The 12,448-nt window shown below is 45.8% G+C and overlaps 1 protein-coding gene across 1 annotated transcript in view; it reads left to right on the top strand.

Moving 5' to 3' along the window:
* The first annotated feature begins 8,902 nt into the window (after positions 1-8,902).
* Positions 8,903-12,448, top strand: part of LOC138528424 (mitochondrial ornithine transporter 1-like) — a 1,212,095-nt gene continuing 1,208,549 nt past the window's right edge. The window contains exon 1 of the mRNA XM_069640045.1: positions 8,903-9,090. The gene's annotated coding sequence lies outside the window, so the exon portion shown is untranslated. The remainder of the gene's footprint in view (positions 9,091-12,448) is intronic.

The raw sequence follows: 12,448 nt of genomic DNA, 5'->3' as shown, positions 1-12,448 counted from the left end.
TAGAAGGTAGAGTGCAACTTCACTCTCGCCAACTCTCTCCAGCCAAACAGCAGCATCACGCCCTTTCGTCACAGGGCTTCCCTTTACCTTCTCCTGGTGAACTTTTCACCGGTTTCGCCAGGGGTCGCGGATTCTATCTTCCTTTGTTAAATTCTTCCTTTTGTAGACCTCTGTGTCTCACCTGACTCTACGCTTCGAGTTAGTGTGGATCCCCTCGGCATAGCTGTCAGACCGCTAGGTACCACTGTGACATGTTACGCCTCCACCACAGTCTCTTGCTCTCTCCTGATAATCACCTGTGCGGTTTTGCTGTATGCTACGGCATGCCATCTCGGCACTTTTGTTGGACCGAACAGTCCACCCTCTACAGGTCATGCCACCACCTCTCAGTCTCTGCTGGTTCCCAACCGACTCGCGAGACACTTCTCGGGGGTCCCGTTATTTCTCTTTTCAGCCTGGGAGACAAGCATTGCTGCCATCTCCCGAAGCCCTGCATCAGCGCTCCAGGCTTCAGTGTGGCCTCCTCAGTCGCCTGGTTCTCCCTCTGGTCGTATCACACCTTCCAGCTTGCCAGATCTGCATGGGCCGTTGCTGGACGGGTCAGAGGTTGACGAAGAACACGGTATGTCTTTGCTGTTCAGTTTAAATAGCGTTGGCAGTCCCAGAGTAACGTCCTGCCAATTGACAGCAACTGCTCTATGTTTTGTCCCACTCAAATGTTGCATTTCAAGCTCTTCTTCATCTCAGTACTTTTATCATCAGATGGGTCGATGTTTCGCAATAACACATCATTTCGGAGGTGATCTTATGTGGATAAGATTTGGGCGTTATCGTTAGCATACATGGTGGGATTTCACTGGGGTTGTGCCTCCCAATTGCGTCCTTATCCCCAGGAGAGGAGGCTCGCCCCATGAAATCCTCCTGCATGTTATCACCGCTAGGGGTACTATTGGTCAACGGTCTCACCTCCCTAGCCTCATGGGAAGGGATTCTCCCCTTGGGAGAAGTGATGCCATCTGAGGGATCATCACACTTCCAAGCCGCAAACCCTCCTTTGACCATCCCTGGCTGGAACTTGGGGTTATGTAGGACAGGACAGAGCAGGTTTAGGCCTGATGGGGTACCCCATCTCTTTGTTGCTTTGTTCCAAAAGTATATTGTGTTGCGATTGCCAGTTAGGAGGGAGGGCATGTCTCTTAGTGCCTTCAGGCTGGTGAACAGGAGGCAGAGGAGGGGAGTGGGGAAGACCCTTGTTCTGTTTCCATTTTATAAGGGAGTCAGTCTGTCCCCAGAGTAGCATGTGTGAGATGTGTGCAGCTAGGTTGTAGCTGTAAATGTCTGGAACGCCCATCTCCCCACATTTGCGCATTGAAGAAGGACTTTTTGGGGGGGGTTCTAGCTTTTTTCCACTTCCAGATAAAGGAGATTTTATTTTGCAGTCCCTGCAAGAGGATAGACAGTAGTACAGGTGTTTAGGGATTAGGTTCAACTTCATTGCTGTAATTCGCCTGAATCACGATATTACCTGACACCCCCATCTGACCATGTCATCCTCCAGCTGCCTAAACAGGAGGCTGAACTTGATTTGACACATGTCCCCCAGTTTCGCCTGGATACGGATGCCTAAGTAATCAATCCCACCCCCACCCACTTACTTGGAGAGATTGTGGCCAATTGATTAATAATCTGTGGAGGCAGACAAACGCTGAGTCTCTTTGATTTGGTATAATTGATAGTGAAACCCAATGCTAGATTATAATTATGGAGCTCATCCAGCAAGGCTTCTACTGAGGCAGCGGCATCGCTAAGGATGAGCACCAAGGGTTTGACAGAAGGGATGAAAATCAGCAGAGACAGAGGGCAACGCTGCCTTGGGCCTGCGCCGATTGGGACAAAAGGGGTGAGTTTACCATTAATTCTAATTTTAGTGACAAGTGACTGTTAGGACCACGCTTGTGAAAATAGGGCCAAAGTTAACACATTCAAAGAGGAGTTTGATGTAGTCCCAATTAACTTTATCAAAGGCGTTGTGGGTGTCTAGGAACACTATGCCCATCTTGAGGCCCTACCTTGTACATGTCATTTAGGTCTAAGACCTGCCTGATATTATCGTGGGTCCATTTGTCGTCGATGATGAATCCAATTTGATCAGGATTCACCATGGACAGCAGCACACTGAAGAGACGATTGGCCAAAGTCTTGGAATACATTTTTGCATTCAGATTCATTATGGAAATGGCCCTACATGCCTCGTAGCTAGATGGTTCTTTCCCAGGCTTTAAGATTAAAGTAGTTATAGATTTGTGCATAGAGAGGGTGATTGTACCAGACTTAAGAAATTAGTTATATAGGGAGACTAGGTGAGGGGCAAATGGCCATGTATTTCTTCTAGAATAAAGCTGTAAAACCACCTGGGCCTGGTGTTTTATTACTGCTTGGGCTTCACTCAGCTTAATAGGTACTTCCCGGGCCTGTCTAAGTGCATTGTAAAGCTTTAGAATGCTGGATCCCATGATGTATTGCTCTTGGAATTGGGGTTTGAGGTGCTCCCCAGCCATAAGGATGGTGAAATAAGTTTGCAGGAGTTCAACCTTGCTATTCTCCTCTCTAATAAGGTTACCTATCTGTGAGCTCCCTGATGCTATTTTAGGTTACGTTTTGCTAATTTTTATGCTAGGAGCCTGCTGGCTTTATTTCAATTAGCATATTAAAACTGTTTAGTTTTTTTAGGATAGCCCTAGAGGTCCTCTCAGCCATCTGGGCCACTAGTTTAGATCTCTCCTCTTTCAAGGCTTTCTATGCCTTTAGTGAACTCTTCTTTTGGAATACAGCCTCTTTGGGTGAGACCTCTCTATCCAACTGTGCTTTGCACCAAGTGTGTGATTTTGTATAAGCCGACATGAGGCTAATAAGTTCCCCCGCACCGCCGCCTTCAAGCAGTCCCAAACCATATTGTGGGTTTGTTCGCCCTGAACATTTTCCTGAAAGTGGTTATTTATCCTGTCTTCGATATGTTGGCATGTAACTAAGTCTGTTAGTATTGGGTTGTATATCCTCTAAAAGGGTCTTTGTGGGGTGGTTGTTTCAGGAATGTTCTTGCTCAAGAGTACCGGAGCATGATCGTATAGCACCCGTGTACTGATGTGTGGCACTGTAATGTGTGTCAACAGGGGTGCAGCGGCCAACAGGGGGTCAATCGCTAGTATCCACAGTGATCATGGGAGAAATGGGTAAAGGCCCTCGACACTTCATTCAGTACCCTCCAAGTGTCCACCCCACTCCCCCGCTCAGTCAGCAGCTAGATGCATTTTTGTTATCTGCCTTGGTGGGAGGAAGGGTTTTGTCTATTTCTGGGTTCGGGACAAGACTAAAATCTTCCCCCATAATCATGTGCCCCTCCACAAGCCCCCCTAAGTGTGTGAGTATGGTCGCCAGGTAGTGCTCCTGTTTATCAGTAAGTTTGTGGCCCAAGAGAGTTTCCTTAACACAAACTGCACCAGTGAAGGGGACACCTTTTACTATAAGTATCGCCACCCCTTTCTTTTTCTCCCCCGGTGATGCGAAATATTGTGTGGGGAAGTATCTGCTCCAAAGTCTGTGCTCATGGCACTGGAGAAGGGTTTCCTGAAAGAAAGTGACTGAGGCGCACAGATTGCGGAACGGTAGTAGCACCTTCTTCCTGTTCACTGGGGAATTCAACCCTGTACATTCCAAGTGATGTAATGAAGCAGCTTGATCGTAGGGCTGTCAGGGCCGTGCATTACTAGTATGGGTACGTTGAAGTAAAACCTTGTTTGTGTTACCAGGGTGTACCTGGTGCTGTAGGCGAATAATCTTGACTGGCAGAATAATTAGGCCTTTTCAAACATACGCACCCCTTTGCCCCCACACCTCTTGCCCTGCCTAACAAAAAAACTGACAATAGATAACAGATTGAGTTGCAACTGAGCAAAGTATTGGCATTCATCTAAGATAATTGGGTCCCAGGAATGCAAAAGCTATCCGTGATCCCACCTTTGACCCAAGTTCCCACAATGGATTAAGTCACAAGGGCCCGGAGAGTGACGATGCAATCTGAGAATCTGAGAGTCTATGCTGGTAGCAGGAACAAATCAAGAACAGGGCCGCAAAGGGGTTTCCCTCAACGCGTCCAGGGCTTTGGGTTTTCTGGGCTTCCTGTGTTTAAACCAACGCTTCCCTGAGGCAGCCGATCCCATGTCGGGATGATCATCAGCTGCGGAGAGTGTTCAGGCATTAGACTCTTAGGGTGACATGAGGGTCTTGCCCTCCTTCAGGGATGTTATCAGGTGTTTCTCTCTGTTGATAATGAAAGCCAGCACCATAGGAAAGGTCCATCAATAAGAGATTTGTTTGTCTCTGAGCCATTCCGTCATGGGCCTAAGGGCTTTCCTCTTCATGAGCTCAATCTGGACCCTGGAAACCTGCAGAATTACTGACTGTTGTCCGGTCTTACCTGGCCAGGCAAAATATTGGAGAGGATTGTGACCTCTCAACTACAAGAATATGTTGCGAGTGAATCCATACTGGACCCCTTGCAATCTGGGTTCCGTCCAGGGTTTGAGACGGGGACCGGTTTGATGGCGATGTGGGATAGTCTCCTTGAGCTGTCAGATCAGGGAGAGCTGTCTCTGTTGGTCATGTTAGATCTCTCTGCAGCCTTTGATATGGTGAATCACTGCATCTTACTAGGAAGGCTCAGAGAGTCGGAAACATCTCGAACCAAGCAAGAAAGTGGTTTGCTTCCTTTCTTTCAGAGAGGCAGGAACAGGTGAAGTTGGGTGGATTCACTTCAAGCCCCCTCCCAGAGGAATGCGGAGTCCCTCAGGGCTCATCACTCTCCCCGCTTTTGTTTAATCCATACCTGCGCCCACTGATGGACCTGCTTACGACACACAAGGTTAACTTCCACTCCTATGCGGATGACACCCGACATTTTCGTCAAAGTAGGGAATGTGGAAGAGACTTTTCAGACGGTCGAACAATGCCTGGTGGAGATGAGGGCCTCCAACAGGTTTCTGTTGAATGCCAGCAAAATGGAAGTAGCATTGTTCAGCAGAAATACCTCCTTAACCACAGCAGGTGCCCAGATCCACCACACTTCCTGGGTTCAGACCAATTGTTTGCCCCTAAAATCAAAAACCTGGTCTGCGTCTGGCAGGAAAACCTAGGGTGCACAGCCAGGTGAGCGCTAAGATACAGTCCGTTTTTGGTATTTTGCGCCTCCTTCGTCAGGCTCTTCGGTTTATTCTGGTTTAGGATCACTCAGTGGTGGTGGGAGCCATGGTGAATTCCCGTTTAGATTATTCTAACGGACTGCTTGCAGGTATTCTACTCACTCAAATCCAGCGCTTGCAGCAGTGAGGCTTATTTTTATAGTAAGGAAGTCCTCCCCAATCTCAAGTCTTTATCGATCTTTACACTGGCTTACCGCTAAGGATTGAATAGATTTAAAAATTCTGTGCCTTCTTTATAAGTGCATAAACAACTTGGCTCTGTTATACCTATGTAAGAAAATTAGGTGGTACCACCCAACTCGGCGGTTGCAATCTAGTGACAAATTGCTGCTCGAAATTCCTTTGTTGAATCATGTGTTTAGAGGTGATCGCAGATTCGGAATGTATGACCCAAAAATATGGAATAGGCTTCCCCTGAAGATCAGAGCCCTTGAATTGCTATATCAGTTTTGGAGGGCTCTGAAAAGCCACTTATTCAAGTAATTGGGATAGGCGAGGCACACTAAAATGGATCTAGCTTGTCAGTTTGGTTTGACTTTTGGCAATCTGTCTCGTTGGCTATTGCCTTTGATGCTCAGCCTAACCTGTGCCTAGATACGATTCATTTTGTGAAGTGCGTGATATAAATATCTTGCAGAGGCGTGGTCTTGATACAAAGCAATTTTGGCATCTCTGAAGAAAATCATGGGCAGTTTTCTCACAGCGGTCATCATTTGCTTTTTAACAAGGTCCAAATTTACTTTTGTGAGCACATCAGAGCTTGGTTAGTGCTCATTTGAGATCTTGGGCGCATGCAGTTTGTTCTGTATAGTTCAATGTTCCTGTCATCAGGGAGGTTTAGGATCAAGTGGAATAAGTGTTGTATCGATTCCGGGAGATCTTTATCCAGAAACATGGGATGGTACTCTTTGGATATGTATGTTGTTGCGCTATGATCGGTTCTCTGCATCCTCTTGTGACGCTTCCAGCTCTTTATGTTGCGCTTCAAGTGCCTCGACGCGCTACAAGCACTCGCCCACTGCGTAGGATTGCTTGGATACCACAGATTCCACCTTTTTCAGGCGCTTTTTGCACTCATTCATTGTTCTATCAATGGGAGATATTTTGCTGGTTACCTTGATCATGCAGTTGTGAAGCTCTTTTTCATCTCTGCAAGAAAGTCTTGTAGCTAAGTCTTTGTTTCGACTTGGGATACACCCGGCGTGTTACTGTTTTCTCTATGGACCATGGCAGAGGTCTTGGTTTTCTTCAGTTTGTTCTGCAGCAGCACCTTAATGTCAGAGGACTTGTTGGGCTGGGGTGCCTTTGCCATAGCGCCCTGTGTGGGTCCTCACTACAGGCTTCATTTAGTGTGTGACTTTAGACCCCTTCAGGGTGAGGGGAACCCGAGATTCACAAGAGTGACACCAGCTAACATCCAAGGCCCAATCAGGAGACAAGCCCCCACCGTTGGAGGTCGAGGTTGGCCCCATGAAGAGCACAGGCTGGCTGGTCAGCTAAAAGGTCTGTTGCTGCACAGTCCGGGGTGTGGAGGGGAGTCGTGCCCCACGTCCCAGCACAGGGCCAGCTGCCCAGTGGTCGATGGTGCTGTCAGGCCCCTGGGGTAGGTTTTCCACCTGCTGTAGTAGGCTTTGGATCTCCTCTGATGCGTCTATCGGGGGGCAGGAGAGGGCACCATAATGGGTCTGGTGCCAACTACATTCCCAGGCAGGCACGTCTGGACGCTGCCAGGCCAGCCACTGTGGAGGGCCCTCCAATAGTGTAGGAACCACCTAAGCCCACCGGGATCACTCGTCCACAGGCCGGGCACCCGCAACATCTAGGGGCTGCTCAACAAGGCAGCCACGAGGCATCCAAGCCTACTCCCAGCAGTTGCATCCGGGGCTGCAAGAAGGCACTGTGTGTCGCCACCCACCACTGGGCCAGCCACAGGCAATCCAGGCCCCCTAAAACCCTGCCTGACTCTGCTACAGGACCAGGGCACAGTCCGCCCTATGCCACTATCCAGTCTCCGCACTGCACAGCTCATCCGAGTACTACCCCGGGGTGGCATCTGCTGTCTCTGCAGCCTCTCAGGGACTCATTCCCTCCGTGTTGCAGGAGATTTCCATGGTCAGGTCCGCTTTCCACTTCGCTTGGGTCTGCTTCTCTCGGAGGCTAGAAGGAAGCCATCTTGCTCGTCGGTTCACCCAGCCACTCCCCCGTATGGCAATATTTTTGCTAAAAATTTCTTTCTATAAGTGCAGAAAAGGAAACCTTGAAAACCTGAATAGCGCATGTGTCTTTCACTGTTTCAGTTAAAGCAATCTTTTTACATATAGATTTTTTTTATAAACCATTGGCTCCCCAACACAGATATGCAGTAATATATTAATCATGTACACATTTGAATTTCAGACGCAAAGATGTTGTCATGTATACACTTCACATAGCTCTCAACTCACACGCTTTTGGCGGGTGTCACCCGCCTTCTAAACAGCTGACTCACCCGCCAAGCCTCCTGCATGCCCATTAATTTCAATGGGCCTCTCACCCGCCAAAAATAAAATCGGGTGTTTTCACCCGCCTTTGTGACACAAATGCTTGAGAGCTATGACTTCAATTCACTTTAAAACATATAAAAAGAATGTGTTTAAACCTACACAGATGGTTTTCCAAGACCATTCCTTTGGATTGCCTATGTGTATGCATTTAGATGAATACATGTACCACCTTTAACTATCACAATTTACAGCATAGGCCATCTCTAGGGCCTAGCTCTCAACCTTTCAAATACAAGGGGCGGGTGAAAACACAAAATTTCATTTTGAGTGGGTGAGAGTCCATTAAATTTAATGAACATATGAGGAGCTTGTCAAGCTAGTGAGCACGTTCCCTGGAGTCAAACACCCTTCAAAAGCATGTTAGTTGGAAGGGGTCATATTCCATCCTGTGAAATACTTATGATCTGGACACCCACGCACCATTTTGACCTTCTCCTATCCCTCCACCCCTACCAACAAACACCTATATGATCCTAGAGTTCAGCCATCCCACCTCAGGACATTTGAAAGTTGTCTCCCCTCGCTGCCAACTATCTGGCAAATACATATCTAATGCCTATAAACGATCTAAGCTGTTGACATTGCTAGTACTTGTTGTAATTGTGGTGAGAAGACTACCCTCAATTGCAGACACAAGGTGGCATCTTCCTTGCGCCAGACGGTCCACCAGACATAGAGAAAATCTTCTTCCTACTTGCCACAATAGATGCACATGATTTTACACCACACCATAACATATTGTCATTGTCCAGCAGATCAAAGGACCCACTGGGAAAGCATTCCAGATCAGCATAGTAAAGTCCTACTTCCATTTTCATTCCGCTAGCTGGGTGTGTTGCATATGCATTTCAGCAAGTCTTAGTCCTTCTTCTGTGACTAGCGTAGTTGCCATGCATCATACTGCTGTTTGCGCTTCAAGCAAGGCCTCGCTCCAATGAGCATTGCCCCGCCGTATATTCAAACCCGTCATTAGAATAATTCAGGCAGCACCCTCACCTGCATATCGAGGCACTGTTGTATCAATTTCGGCCCATCGGTACCCTAGGTACTGTCTACCAGAAACGCTGAGTGACTGCAGCAGGCAACGTCACTCGGCACTTCCTCACAATGTCGTTAATCACTGTGCCAGCAATGCCGCACACAAGCATTCATCCGAAAGCACTGGACACCAATTCCCAGACAAACAGTTCACGAGTAAAAGTCGATGTGCCCTCTATAGTGCATACAGAGAACTTATTGATGCTCCATATAACGCAGGCAATGACACAGCGACAAGTCCGCAATTTCGAAAGGTAGGATGCATCTTTTGACTTGTGGCATGTGTCTGTATCTTGTGCTGCCCATCCTCCATTACAGCAGAGGTAATATTCTGGGCTTGTTTCACAGCGCATTGTCTAATGTACTCTTGGTACACTCTTCTCAGTAATCGTTACAAAAGAAGATTTCTGTTTGGTTATACAAGTAGATTTCAAATTTGGTACATGAAGAGGAAGAGAAGAGGAAGAAGGGGACGCAAGACTAGGATTGGGGGTTGAGGAAGAGGGCAAAGACTAGGAACTAAACTGAGAAAGGGCAATGAGGAAGAGAAAATCGGACAATCCAGTGGGACAATGATGAGAACGTGGATAAGGGACTAGGACAAGGAAGAGGGAATAGGATGATGACAAGGATAAGGGACTAGGGTGGAGGAAGAGGGACCAAAAAAGGAAAACTGTTTTGGATGATGACACAGAAAAGAGATTAAGATAAGGACAACATGCAAGAATGCAGAAGAGGGATTGGAACAAGAAGGAATGAGGAGGGACTAGGGTGAGAAAGTGGGATGAAAATGACAGAACGGAATGAGGATTAGGGGGATGGACGAGGACAAGGAAGAGCTACTAAGACGAGGAAAAGTGATTAGGATGAAGAGGGACTGTGTCTATAATGATTTACATACTATCAGGTTGCTTTCCTATGCAATTTGTAGTTTTCAAGCAAACTCTATAAGGTGGTTCATCATGTTTTAATCAAAAGATATGGCTACATTACTTTGTCGTAGGTTGCATTGTGTTGTTTTTTGTTTAATGGGAGTCCCTAATACTGCCGTAACCCCCATCCACCCCGACCCTTTCTCACCCCTCTGCACCTCACCACATATACCTACCTATTTTACCCCCACTAATTCACTTAGCAAATAGGATTTTTTTTCAGTGAAGGGATAGTATTATCGTAATCCGGCGTGAAGTGCACTTCAAAAGTGGAGTTACTTGTGATGGTTGCGTTGCTCTTGCTGTGTGCAGGATCATAACGAGTTTCGCTGGTGATGAGCTGACGCATTAAAACACTGGCTACGTGCGAAGTGCACTGCAAAGGTGCTGTTTATGCAGTTAGAGCAGCAGGAGCAGTTGAAGTGCACAAGGTAAGAGGAGTTGGTGTTTTATAGCCACTCGATCACCTTACACTGTCAGCGGTTAAAATCTTGCACATTCTTTTAATTATGTAAAATTTATGCACAATAAAGCTACCTTCCAGTGTAGCCACTCCTTGGATAGAATGCCCGACTTTTTTTGCTAAATATCTAGGCATCATCCAAATATAATGAAGCCTATTCCGGAAAGTTCCTCTTCTAGTATATACTTAAGAGGCCTTGTCTGAAGAAAATGACCTGATACCAATCGCTAAAATTCAGATGGTTTTGACTTTACCATTGGTTACAGGAGAACTACTTAAAATTACGGAACCACTGGATCCTAGTCACCAAGGGCCAGTTCCCATAATATCCTCGGGTTTGCACTCATGTCATCTAATTCTCTACCTCTCACACTCACTCAGTTAGTAAATGCAAATGATAAGCTGACAGTGTAGGCACCATTGCTCCCACAAAACCTGCAAGTCTATATCTCTCACACCATCAATGTTTTCTGAGCTTCATTCCAATCACTCGTTAGTGCTATCAGAGGTTGACAGGTCGCTGTGTGGAATGCTGGAATCACTGCGAGACACACGTTAGAGAACGGACCCTCAACTACTCCATCTCTTAATGACTCTTTATTAACTTTAATTTATATGAAAATATGTTTTCTGAAGTATGACTGGTCCACTAGCAGGACGATGTTTTTTGAGTTTGAAACTGCGAGAGACAACACGATTACATTACCACAGTTGTGATCCTGCAGGAGGACACAGAGGCTGGAAAATGATCACCCATCACAGAATCCACCACCCAATAGGGTACGATATTAATCGACAAACCTAAAAAATCAAGAGCTTTCAAAAAATCATAGTAAGATTGTGAACACAATGAAAATCATTGAGGAAATTCTTAAGAACAGTAAAGCAGAAAATGCAGCAACAATCTGCACGTAATACCATGATGTTTCATACCTTCATAGAGTATTGTGAGAACCTGCCATACCTGAAAGCGTGATGAAAAAGAAAGCAAATAATAAGGCGTCCTCAAAATAGAGGAATCCGAACAAGCTTTCAGAAGCTGCATAGAGTAATTCTAAGCTACATTCCTCTTGTGTTCCGGCTCATTACCTCAAAATAAGAAACTGTCCCTGGCCCAGTTGAATCTGGGTCTGGAAGCTGTCTTTCCATCTTCGAATTCTGTAATTTTCAGTCGTTCAAACGACTTTGCTTTATTATATGAAATTCTATGCCTAAGGAATTGTGATTCTTCAGAGAGTGACTGGGTTGAATTTTTGGATGACACACAAACGGATCTGGTTTCCATTCACTTGAAATCAAGAATCATTGCCTCAACATTAATTGAAGAAACAAAGAGATTTTTAGCGTTGGGATATGAGCTGTTTTCATGTAATGAAAGATAATTTATTACTCAGAAGCCTGTTGTCGTTCCCAATTCAGCTATGCATCAAAACTCTTGTGCAATTGTGGTATCTTGTGGGCAGGACCAGTTGAATAAGAGATCAGTCCATTTTGCCCAAAGGGAGAAGCTAACATCGTCAGTGCAAATGGATTGGTCCTGCCTACCTTCATCTCTTTATTTTTTATTTTTTTTTTATTTTGTATTTAATCAATAAACATTTTTTACAAAAAGTCTTTTCTCATTTCGATAACAAGTTCATACAAGAGTACTTTGGACACCGCTAACCGCTGAATTTTTTTCTTTCCCCAGTCATTTGCGCAATCTTATCCTCAGAATGGTCAATATCCGTTTTATGGTAAACGTTCATGGATAGACATTAGACGTTTGACGTTAGAGGTTGACTGGGTTGGCTCGTTTCAGAGCAATATCCAAAAGTTTAGCTGCAGCCCTCGACCATCTGGCTGAGTCACCAGCAATTAGCCGACACCAACCCGTTTCTTCACTTAATGCTGATGGGTGAGATAATAGCGGTGCCAAGTACGCTTCTCTTTCTTTAGACATTTCAGGACAGTAGGTGTCTCACAAGCTGGTCTGGGTTTTCACATAGCTGACATGAAGCTTTGGTAGATTGTGATCTGAGAGCCAAGATTTCTCTTGTATGTAAGGTATTTAACCGAGCTCTCATAAATGTTCTTCTCAATTCCTTCTCAGGGAATTTTTCACAATATCTCAATGGTGTTTTTAGTTTATTGTGTCCCGGCGGGAGATCTTTGAGAAGTTTGTATGACATGATTTTTTCATTAGTCAAAATCCAATCTTGCTGCTCTATTTTTTTC

The sequence above is a fragment of the Ambystoma mexicanum genome, chromosome 7q (genome assembly GCF_040938575.1).
Source record: "Ambystoma mexicanum isolate Mex_15411 chromosome 7q, UKY_AmexF1_1, whole genome shotgun sequence".
Lineage (NCBI taxonomy): Eukaryota > Metazoa > Chordata > Amphibia > Caudata > Ambystomatidae > Ambystoma > Ambystoma mexicanum.
Note: the sequence above shows the minus strand (reverse complement) of the source record. Positions and strands in the feature narration are given on the sequence as shown.